The following is a 12,652-nucleotide window of genomic DNA, read 5'->3' on the forward strand; positions in this document are numbered from 1 at the left end:
AAGCAGCTGAAAACAAACGACTTTAGTATTTGGTGCAAAACCAAAACAAAGGCATTCTAATATCCACCCCCAAAGACTCAAAGAGATCAGAATCTCCTGATAATCTTGAACACTGACCTGGTCGGTATCACCAGCTAGTTCCCCCAACCGTATCTCATCCTCTATCATACTACACTATTTTTTTCTCAATTTTCTTAGCAGAGAGAACAGCACAGTCTAAACACAGTCACCTTTCTGGCTTATATTAGGGTTTTGACTATGGACAAAAATTTCCCCCACTTCTCTCCACAGGTACTGCGTTGTCACCATTTCTTGTGCCTCTTCAATTCTTAAGGAAATGAACAATAATTCTTCTTCACTAAAGTTTGGGGACTCTTGCCAAAAAGTATAGGCTTGGAAAATGATAATAATGGTAATGATAATCTAGTAATGACAATAACTATGATTTATGTAACACATTATACGCAAGCTATTATGCAAAGCAATTATTATCTCATTTGATCCTCAGCACAAACATTAAAGAAAGGTGCTATCATCTCCATTTTACAGTTGAGGAAATTGAGGCAAACAAGTTAAATGACTTGTCTAGGATCACACAATTAGTAAACATCTAAGGCTGTGTTTGAATTTAAGTGTTCCTGACTCCAGGCCCAGAGATCTACTATGATACCTATGTGCCTCTTGATCTGTTATTTTATTGGTATAAGGAATCCCACTGGGAGGAAACTCCTTCTACCTAGGCTGATTATCACCTTTTCTGCTACTGATAGTCAGAGAGGGTTGTCTTGAACTTTGAGATGTTTAAGTGCTTTCCCAGAGCCAATATATGTCACAGGTGGAATCTGAACTTAATTCTTTCTGATTCCCATTCCAGCTTTCTATGTTCTATACCTACAAGGCTCTATTCCATTTGCCCAAGTCTCCCCTTTTGACAGTACAAACATAAAACTACTAGGAGGCACTTTAAGGGAATTAAGTTGAAACTGTGATATTGTGAACCTCTTCTAGGTTATTTGTCATATTTCACTGTCTCAGCTCTTGAAGCACTCTGGGAAGATGACTCAGAAATGAGGGAATCATTGAAAAGATGTCTACAGTATGGTGAATCCAAGTTTCATACCTTCACATCTGGGTTACAGAATGAACGTATGCAATGATATCTCGTAAAGAAAGGACCCAACAAAATAAATAAGGAAGGCATGCACCTTCCTGGAATTTCTAGCCATTAATGTTACATAGTGCATGCTCATAAAAGGTGCTCAATCAATATTTGTTGAATGAATACCCTCTGGAGCAATTCAGAGGAAACCTACTCTCTTATCTAAGACATAGCTCTTCAAATAATGAAGACAGCTGATACAACTTCCCTTAATATTCTCTCCTGCAGTTATACATCCTCAATTCCTTTAAATATTCCTTATATAATATGGTTCCCAGAAACTTCACTGTCTTAGTCACTTTTCTTGTTGTGATTCCTTGTTGTTATATTCCTTGATTATTACAATATGGTACCCAGTTTTGGAAATCAAACTATAAGCATAGTCTCAAAAGTACAGAGTGTAATAGGATTACTTACCATGACATGATTACTATACCCAACATACCTTTAATGAAATTAAAATATTATTGATTTATGTGTATGTATGTTAAAGTCATCAAATTGGAAGGTCTCCAAGATCAAGTAGACCAGAAAATGGCAACCTTTCTGAAGCTGCAGGCCAAGTCTTCCTATTCACTCCCTCATGAAGGCAATGATAGGAAGGATGAAACCCATCTATTTCTTTCCTTTGCTGGAAGGCTTCCAAGAGTATTTTATTAAATTGAAAATATGCTGGTAGGAGTAACCCCTGAAAAGCTTATTCTCTAATACCTTAGTTATTAACTAACAATTTATCTTGACCAGGACACAGTTTAGGTGCAAGGAAAGTAACAATGGTAGTAGTAGAGGTGGGGAAAATGTCAAAGATAAATTCCACAATTTTGTTGCTCTTCTATCCCCTTACATCAATTGATTAAATCACTCTAGTTCATCTCATGGATCATTTTCATCAAACATGATATATGCTGCCAACCCCTAATCTCTTTCTGAGATGTACTTCATATGTTCCAATGACACAAATACTATTTCACACAATTACACTAAAGAGAAATTCACAAAGTTGAAAATACCTTCTAAGACAATCACTCTGCTTCTGCCAAGAGATCTGAATCTATCCCTTCCCAACCCTCCTTATCACAACTAGCTTATCTCCCTTATCAGATAATTATTAAAAGGAAAAGATAGCAATATCAACATTTTATAAATTTATAGCAACCAGAAACTGTGATATCTAAAATCAGAACAGTTTCAAAACCAGATGGATCATATTGCTAATGAAATCAGTCAACTTAAGTTTAAATTGAGAAAGACAAAATGAAGAGGAAAATTGAACACTTCTCACTAACATCTTACATGACATGCTACTTATTCAGATAATTATAGTCCCAAATTCAATATCTGAAATTGAGATTAACTGGATTATCTAGACTGTCACCAAACGACAAGAAATAAATCATTGGCAGGAAAATAAATGGGACATATTTTGGTGACATATTTTTGTAGCATGTTCAGATATATCTTTCACCTCACAATCAGACAGAACCATTTCCAAATCATGGAAACAACTAGACCATCAAATTCCATGTTCCTTGGTTAATAGGAGCAACATAGCTCTGCTTATAAGATTGTTGTAAGGAAACTGTCTTAAAAACCTAAACGTGCTCTCTCCCTCTATATATACACACATATGTGGCTCTTATTATTAGTGTTGCGACACAATGGTCTCATCAATTTGGTCATCGTTTCCCTGGTGGTAAAGGAAACCGATCCTCCATACTCTATTGGCCAGTGTGACTATATGTTTCCAGGATTCTCTCTAAAGCATCTGTTCAATATGGTGGAGGCCTTCTTGCAGGTCTTTTAATAGTTCATGGATATTGGCATAACAATCCTTGGGCTGTCCATCTCTTGTTCTTATTTAAGTGACTGCAATATTTTCTTTTCAAGTTATACATGTTCTTGATAATATCCTATAAGTCCCTCCTTATTTGCCAAGGTATAGTATGGTTGTTATTATCACTAGGGGATATCTCTAGACCTATCCTATAAACTGAGGTAAGAATGAGAATTGTGTGATCATTTTGTAAGATTACAAAAAAAAGAAGAACACATTAGCAGATATTTAACTTATTTGTATCTTCCTTCTCCTCCTCCTCCTCCTCCTTTTCTCCTGCTGGTTTGAAAATCTCAACTTAATTGAATAGGTGAGTATGAAGAAACATTTTTTTTAGTCAAGTTGGCCTGTTTCAAGTGACTTCTGCCAAAGATGATTTCATGTAAAATGGAACTTTTGTATATGGTTTTGATTAGGAAATGAGAGATTTTGATAGTATTTCACCTTGAGATTTTTCAAAAATCTGAAATGCAGAACAACACTAACTGTAACAGCATATGGTTTGAATACTGAAACTGCCAAATATTTATAATTATAATGAGAATTAAGAACTTTTACTATTGTCTTTGTTCACATATATGTATACTACTGAATCCCCATTCACATTTTCTTTGTTAAGATACTTAAAAATAAAGTGAATTGTAGTGTCTTATATGCATACAAATAATTAGTAAATCAGTTTTCCCCTCAAAAATCATAGGTTAACTATAATTTAAATAGTTAGAAAAATACATTATGCTATATTTCAATGAATTTGATACAATACAGCATGCCTTTCTAAGCTTTCAGGACTGTAGGTTTGTAATGGTTCATGGCACTGCCAATAATGAGTCTGCAGGGAGCTTTGTTATAAATGTCCCAATTCTTTCATTTGCTCTATTCCCGGTGCATGCTGGGATGCCTAACTGTGTGAAATCAAGCCATGGATTATCCATTTACTGCCACTTTATCCCAGGGGAAATGAACTTGAAAACAAATAGGCTATGCTCTTGTAATAAATTCAGAGCAAAATGTGTTTGTATTCAAGTAAAGAAATGACAATAAGCCAAATTTATTTAGAATTTGAAAACTTTACTTTTTGCCAAAATACTGTAACTATTTGCTGGCCAGAAACAAGTGGTAAAAATAAATACCAGGCATTTTCTAAGAGAAGGATCTGAAACAAGTAACTTACGTTTCTATTTGCAATAATATGTCCACATCTTTGATTACAAGAACAAGGAGACAAGATTGGTCTGTTTTTTTTTATCTTGCTATTGATGACATATAAAAGTCCATTGAAATACTGAACTAGTATAATACCTCAAATTCTTATTAATAAACTAAATGTAAGGAAAGAATGGGTTATTAAAATGTGTCATCCCCCTCCTCCCCTATTCTCTCTAAATTACTACAGTTTGAAAAAGTTTAATTCAATGTTTCTTTTTTTATTAGATGGTGTTGATGCTATAGGCTCAGAATGATTAAAATGCTTAGAGATGGTATACCATCATTCCGGGGCATTAATGCAAGTTGAGAAGTATAGAGTAATTTTAGCAAGTTCATTTGCAAAGAATAGTAAATTAAGATGCTATGCTTATTGTAATCCAGTCTGTCATTCAGGATTATAGCTGCCAGTAGGCTAACTTTGTCCAGAGGGGATGAACTGGGACAGATCAATCAGTTTTCAAAGCTTTTGTAAAAGTTGAGCAGCTGGTGCTAAAAATTACCCATCATTACTGTAGAAGTGACCAACTCACCAGAGATTATGGATTAAACCATTAATGATAGCTAAGCTTTACAAATATATGCTCCTCAAATGTGATTTGACTTATTAGAAATCTAGTTTTAAGTATCCTTCCAATGACATTTATTAGAAAAGATCATCTTTAAACTTTTGAATATAAATGAGCTCTTCCTAATAATGGAAGCAAGGTCTTAAGATTGTACAGTAGGCTGTTTCAGACTTCTGGGTTTCTGTCGTGGTTATACCTCATGCTTACTGAAGGTCCAGAAATGTTCTCCATGTTTTCTATAAAACTCTTTGAAATAACAATAACTGTAGTTCTTTGAGGATTTGCAAAGCACTTTTGTCACAATAAACCTGTGCAAATGAGGAAATGTATATTTAGTTTATATCAATGTCTGAAAGTTTTAAAAGTCAATGACAATATTAACTTTGTGCATTTTCCCCTGGAATTAGCTAGATACGTGTCATATTCAAACATGATAATGTCAACAGCATCACTAACAGCCAATTAGAAGACTCATAACTATAAATTAAGTTTTATTGCATGCCCAAAGGGGCACTGAAAGATACTACCTAGTGGGGATTGGAGAGGTAAGGACTACAGAAGACATGATATGGCCTACGCTGATCACACGTTATATGAAAATTCTATGGTTAGCCTTGATATCTACCACATCAGAGGCCTAATGCTTGCTGCTTTTATTCTTTGTCTTCATGTGACAAGAGATGCTAAGATCACTTAGCTGTCTCTGTTGTCATTGTTGCTGTTCAGTCATTTCAGTTGTGTCTAACACTTTGTGACCTCATTTGCAGTTTTCTTGGCAAAGATACTGGAATAGTTTGCCATTTCCTTCTCCAGCTTGTTTTACAGATGAGGAAACTGAGGCAAACAGGGGTAAGTGACTTGCCCAGAGTCATACAGCTAGTAAGTAGCTGAGGCTGAATTTAAATGTAGGTCTTCCTGATTTCTGACCTGGTATTCTAATTGCTTTATATACTTTAATCCTACTTACAGTTTTCAATAGCATTGTGAGGTAGATTTTGTATGTCTAATTATCCTGATTTTAATGGTGGGTTTTTCTGAGGCTCAGAGAAATAAAGTGATTTGCTCATGGCCATATAACCAGTGTGAAAGGAAGAATTGGAATCCAGCTCCTCCTGGTTCCTAGTCAAGAATTCTCTCTACTGCATGACTCCGCCTTTCTACTAAGAGCAAAGTCAAGTGTTAAGTGCTGAAGAACATACAAAGACAAAGTGTTCTTGCCTTAAAAAAAAAACTTACAATATAGTAGCCGAATTGTTCTTGTAATTTTTCTAGGGTAACATAGCAAGTGTCTGAGGCTAGATTTGAACTCAGATCTTCATGATTCTGGGCCCAGCACTCTCTTCCTGGTACCACCTAGTTACAGATCTGTTGCTCTGTTGTTCATGAAGATGGTGAAAACAGTGAAGAAACTATACTATAGACCTTAGCTTATTATAGGCCTGCCCATAATCAATATGGCATCTACCTGAAGGAGCACATTGGTATATAGTATTAAATATATTGAATACATTCTTAAATGTAATATACAAAGACTTATAAAGGGTAAAAGCTCAGGACTATAATTTTGTCAGCAAATTTTTTCCCTTGTTATTTCTATATGTTATTCAAATTAAAGCTGTGTGACCAGGTGGCTTTATTAAAAGCAATGACCATATAGTCATCTGAGTTTTATGTGAAACTGGGATGACAGTAAATTTAGAATGCTGTGTGGGCACCCTCCTAAAATAACCAAATTAAACATTAATAAATCAGAATAGTTTATCTCTAAAGTCAATCTCAAAAATTAATCAATAAATCTACAGGAGCCTCAGGTATGTACCCAAAATCACTACTTCAGCACTTTAACGGATACTCGGCTTCAATAATGTGAGTAGCCCTTCCAATGAGGTTAATCATGACCTTAGTAAATGGTTTCATGGGTTGTTGCCTACTCCCTGCCCCACTCAAAATGTTATCCAAAGAGCATTGCAAAAACAAACAAACAATGCAACTGAATATAAAATGCTGATTATATCTTTGCAAGTTATAACCTTGAGAACATGGATTTTCATTGGGTGCTACCTCAATCTCTTCATTAGAGGTTGTTTATAAAGAGCTGGTAGCACTAGGCATAGGAGAACTGGCAGTGTGTATGGGAACAGAAAAATTGTATGATGTAACAGAAGTGCCACAGAATTATTTTAAAAGTTTGTTCAATCTAAATGAAATAACATGGCATAGTTGATAGAAAATTCAACTTAGAAAAGGAAGAAATGTGTTCAAATTCTAGCTCTGGCCCTTATTCGCTGTGTTACTATGAGTAAGCCACTTATTTTCTTTTAACTTGATTCCTCATCTGTCAAATTCAGGTGATGAAAACTGTAATCATTAATTCGCAGTCTTGCTATGAAGCTGGAGTGGGATAATATATGTAAAATACTTTTCAAACTTAAAAACTCCATATAAATATCAGTTATCATCTTTCTTCAGTTTCTTTATTACGTGTAGGTAAACACTTCTTAGCACCTCATAGACACCAACCAGGCATGCCTCCCTGAAAAGAGGAAGAGAAAATGGATGGTCAGTTGATACTGTGCTCGGGCCTAGTGATCCATCACAAAGGAATGTTCTTTTACGAGGAAGAGTAAAGAAGGTCCCATGCAGAGTACTGATCCTGTCCAATGGGAAGGAGAGAGTGAGATTGAAAAAAGCATGATTCATCAGAAGACCAGTATCTTTAAACCTGAACAACCTATTCAGTTCTGGTGAGAGAATAGGCTCCTAGCCATTTTCCTTCTTGCTAGAATCTAAACCTGCCCAGTTATACCTTCTTGATAAATGGTAATATCATACTTTATTCAGTATGAGCTTTGAAAGCTAGTTCTGAAGTGGATGTGTCTATTTCCAAGGGAAAGTCAGTTTGAATCAGTGGGGTCATGTCCTATTAACAACAGAAAGTTATTTTCTGAATCCACTCACATAACTCACATCAGGATCCAGTTTGCTAAAGATTTTTTTTTCTTTTTGAGTGGAGGGTGGGGCTGGAGCCAAAAAGGGAATGTTGCCATTCCTAACATCTTCCGCTCCTACTCCTTTCTCTCCCTATTCAAAACAATACAAAAAAATTCAAGCTACTATAAAGAAATAGGAAAACAATCCTAATACACATACTACATTGAATCCAACTCTCAAAAGATTTATCTGCACAAAATCATTTTAAAAAAATCTCCATTTGGCTTGGTTATTTTTTTTCTTATATTGTTTGAAAATAGTTTTGAATGTTATTCTATCACCCAACCCCTAATATTTTTTTCACTGAAAATAACAGACATCTGTAACTTTATTTTAGAGTAACTGCCACCCTGGTGGCTGTATTATGGTAACACCACCTGTGTTTCACTTAAGAATCTGCCAGGTTTTCACAGGTTTATAACTTTTTCATAGGCTTGTAACTCAGTTTTACAAATTTCCTCCTGGCAGAACCTTGGCATACAAAGTCCCAGCCTAAGGGCAAATTATTTTTATACATTTTGTAAAAGAATAAATACTTTGAAAGTTAGAAGGAATCAAATAAAACATACAACCTAGGGCCAATTTCTTCTCTGATTTAACTGTAGGAGATTTTAGATGAGAAACTGAATCTGAACACAAATGGTATGAAAAGCCAGTATATATAGTTTTAAGGAGAGAAAAAAATGATCTTTCTAAAAAGACATGGCTTTATCTCCACATCACCTTCCTGGTTTTTCATCATAGCTTCCAATTCTTTCTTGTAGAAAATGAAATCTAAGGCCTTAGTTTTCCTCACATTTATGAAATGAGCATAAAGCTAATTCCTATTAAAACTGAATTAAATCTTTGGCTGTGTTTGTTTTACAGTACCTCTCACCACTCCTGCTGTATTATGGTAACACCACCTGTGGTTCACTTAAGAATCTGTCAATTTCACTGGTTTTAATTTTTTCCTATATTTGTAACAGCTTTATAAATTTCTTCTCAGAAGAACCTTTTCATGCAAATGCTCAGCCTGTGGGTGAATGTTTCCCTCAGACATACATGTACATAAGCAGTCATATACAACTGGTTTAGGAAGAAAAACATATAACTCATGCAAATGCTGATTAGTTGAGAGCAACCAATTTGATCAAAGCAGCTTGGTTATCATCTAGATCCATCCTGTTTTCCAACCAGCAAATTAGTCAGTCAAAAGCATTTGCTATATTCCTAACATGTACAAGGCAGTGTGGCTAATACTAAAGGAGATAAAAATGACGCATTAAGTCATGGCTCTTGGCCACTAGGAATTTTGTTCTTCAGTCATTTTTCAGTCATGTCTGACTGAAACCCCATGTCTGGGGTTTTCTGGGCAAAGACCCTGGAGTGGCTTGCCATTTCCTTCTCCAGCTCATTTTACAGATAAGGAAACTGAGGCAAATAAGATCACATGGCTAGGAAGTGTCTTAGACCAGATTTGAACTCACCAAGATGAGTCTTCCCAACCCTAGGCGCTACACTCTATAAACCATGCCACATAGCTGCCCCTCTAGGAATTAATAATGTCAATTAACACGGCGTGCAGTCTCTTTCCTTTCCTAACTTCCCAATCTGCTTGTGTGTAGAGACCTAGATCATTAGTGCTTCTAAATACACTGTTGCTTTCATTATCTCATATCTGTGAGCTCTCCTCACCAATAATATTAACAGCAACCCGTGTGCCCCTTCTCATCATGTGTGTCTCTTGTCCATGTCTTTCCATAAATCTTCCAAAGGATGTCCCTTAACATTCTAAGCATACTATTATAGATCCCTTGGCTATGTAGGGGTACTAGAAAAACACACAGACAATTCTTTTCTCTACCACTGAATAACTGCTCTACCTTATTTTCTCATTCAGTCAGTCGATAAGCATTTATTAAGCAACAACTTTGTATCAAACACTGTGCTAGTTGCTAGAGATATCAACCCAAAGATAGTCACTCAAGCTAAGGAGCTCATAGTCTCACAATGTCGAAGCCATTGACTGTATACCTCAGGTTGAAGTCAATTCCTCTCTAGCCAAGCTTCCAACTAAAGAAGAGGGACCAGTTGTGAAGGGATTTGAAAGCCAAATAGAGGATTTTATATTTGATTTTAGAGGTGACAGGGAGCCATTGGAGTTTGCTGAATGGGGCTGATATGGTCAGACTTGCACTTTAGCGAAATCACTTGTACAGTAGAGTGGCAGATGGCTTGGAATGAGGAGACTTGTAATAGGGAGACCAACCTGAAAGCTGTTGCAATAGTCCATGAATGAGGTGATGAGGGTCTGTATCAGGAGGGTGGGGGTGTCAGAATAGAGAGGGGCTCATATGTGAGAGATGTTATAGATGAAGAATCTGAGTGAGACAAAGTTTAAGTGACTTGCTCAGGGTCATACAGCTACTAAGTGTCTGAAGTCAAATTTGAACTCAGGTCCTTTTATAAAGGGAGTTTCTTCAGCAGAGAGTTCCTTACATGAAAGTGCAGGTCTAATCCTGATACCACAGTTAGTGACAAATATGTGATTTCAAATTATGTTTTCTTGTCTCTAAGTCCAGTATTCCATCCAATCTGCCATTCCTTTTCTCATGAACTTAGTGGCATGGAGTTGACTCTGGCTATGATGGAGGTCACACTGGGTGGTGTTGGGTTGATTCTAGCTTCCTGTAGGTAATATCACTAGGGTCCAGTTTCCACTATTGTAAAAAGCCTTCAAGTACTGTCCAAGCAATGATTGTTTCTGGTTTCTAAGGACTAGCTTAGCTAAATTCAGATAGACTCATGACTGGTAGGCTGGCTGTATGGTAGTGACTTCATTAACTATAGTAATCCGTGAAACCAGGGATTTGCTGGAAAATAGTTGACAACTAGTTCTCCAGAAAAAGAAAATATATATGACATACTTTTAATTTTAATCTTCTTTATTACTTTTCCCTATCACTTTCTTAAGTCTTGATAAGCAGGCAAACAATAAATGAAGCCCTAATGTGTTATTGTTTGTTGTCATTGATGTTGTTTATCAGTCATTCAGTCCTGTTTTACTCTTGGTGACTCCATGGACTCCAAGGCCAAACTTGTCTGTTATTCCAATTATCTTTTGATTTCCTACTTCAGCATTCCAATCCACTATGATGAATGCGACATCTTTTTTGTGGTGTTATTTCCAGAAAATACTGTAGGTCTTCATCAAACTGATCATTTGGTTTCTTTGCCATTAGTGGTTGGAGCATAGACTTTTATTACTGTGATGTTGAATAGTTTGCCCTGGATTTGAACAGATATCATTCTGCCATTTTTGAGACTATGCCTCAGTACTGCTTTTCTTATCCTTTTATTGACACAGAGGGCTGGGATTCTTGCCCATGGTACTATGTGTAATAATCACCTGAATTAAATTCACCCATTCCCATTCATTTACATTCACTGACACCCAAGGTGTCAATGTTTAATCCTTCCATCTCCCGTTGGACCACATGTAGATTACTTGGTTCATAGATGTTCCTTTCTAGGTTCCTATGCTCTATTGATCTTTACAGCATTGGACTTTGCTTTTGTCACCTGACACATCTTCAGCTGAGCTTCCTTTTAGCTTTGGTTCAGCTGTTTCATTAGTACTGGAGCTGATAGTAGTTGCTCTCTTCCCTAATAGCATATCACACACCATCTGACCTGAGAGGCTCATCTTCTGATGCCATTTCTTTTATCATTTTATTACTGTCCATGAAGCTTTCTTGGCAAACATTTGCCATTTTCTTCTTTACTGGATCAACTTTTGGTCATAGCTCTCCATCTTGGGTAACCTTGCACAGAATATATTGCTCACAATTTCATTGAGCTACAGAAGCCCCTCTGCTCTAAGGAGGTAGTGTTTGCCAATTTCCAAAGTTTAAATGCTCACACTGAAAACATTACAATCAGCAGTTGTGAGCCAGTTTGATCCAGCTCAGTACATCACTACATGAAACCAACTGTCTAAACCTGTTATTTGTGCACTTAATTGATTTTAAGTGATAATTTTGAGTTCCTAGCTTGTAAATATGTATAAATTATACGCAGACACACACACATGTGCATGCATGCATACATATGCACACATACACACATATGTATAGGTAAAATTGTCTTGAATGAAGTTGTCTTCTTCAGTGATATCTCTGTAATGCTCATGGTTCAATATGTACACATACATACATACATATATACATACATGCATGTTTTTGGTTCCAATATCCTTATCCGCGTATACACACACAAGCTTATATATTATGTGATTTTCAAAGTCAATAGGCAGCAGGAATCCATTTCTATTTCAAATTGACACCACTGCTTTTATATATATTCATAAGCCTACATACAAACATACATGTATTTATGCAGAAACACATACTACATATGTGCACACAGAGAAAAGCATTTTGCTTTTTCACATACATGTGAACATATACACACACAAAGCAGATATCAGTTACATTCCTTATGCAGTTTGTAGAAGCCCCAAAGAGTTGACATATAAAGCTATTAACTGTTTTTTCATACACAATGGAATTGTAGCTTTATTATGAGTTAGCTTCTGAACCAAGGTAAAAATCCAGAATAGTCCAGGTAGTTTGGTTAACTACAGGTGATTGAATTCTGACATGTTGGAACAATATAGGTAAGGGAAGTGAAATCTATATTTTTGGGTAAGGATTGGTTTTAAAGGCTCACCTCATGAGACCAGGCAGGAACTGTGCTGTATGACATGTGGCTGCTCCCTCTGCCTGGTGCCTATGTGTTGCTTCTTTCTTCCATAACTTCCCCCACATCCTTTTAGCTCTCTCTTTCCTTTACCCTATGAGGGATGGTATAGTGGAGGTATGTGTGGCAGTGGTGTCAAACTGAAGTAGA

At 36.3% G+C, this 12,652-nt stretch overlaps 1 pseudogene; it reads right to left on the reverse strand.

Annotated features, from left to right (window-relative positions):
• Nucleotides 1–10,829: 10,829 nt before the first annotated feature.
• On the reverse strand, nt 10,830–11,460 carry LOC118854855 (annotated as a pseudogene).
• Between the last annotated feature and the right edge of the window lie 1,192 nt (nt 11,461–12,652).

This window comes from Trichosurus vulpecula, chromosome 6, assembly GCF_011100635.1.
Source record: "Trichosurus vulpecula isolate mTriVul1 chromosome 6, mTriVul1.pri, whole genome shotgun sequence".
In the NCBI taxonomy this organism is placed as follows: domain Eukaryota; kingdom Metazoa; phylum Chordata; class Mammalia; order Diprotodontia; family Phalangeridae; genus Trichosurus; species Trichosurus vulpecula.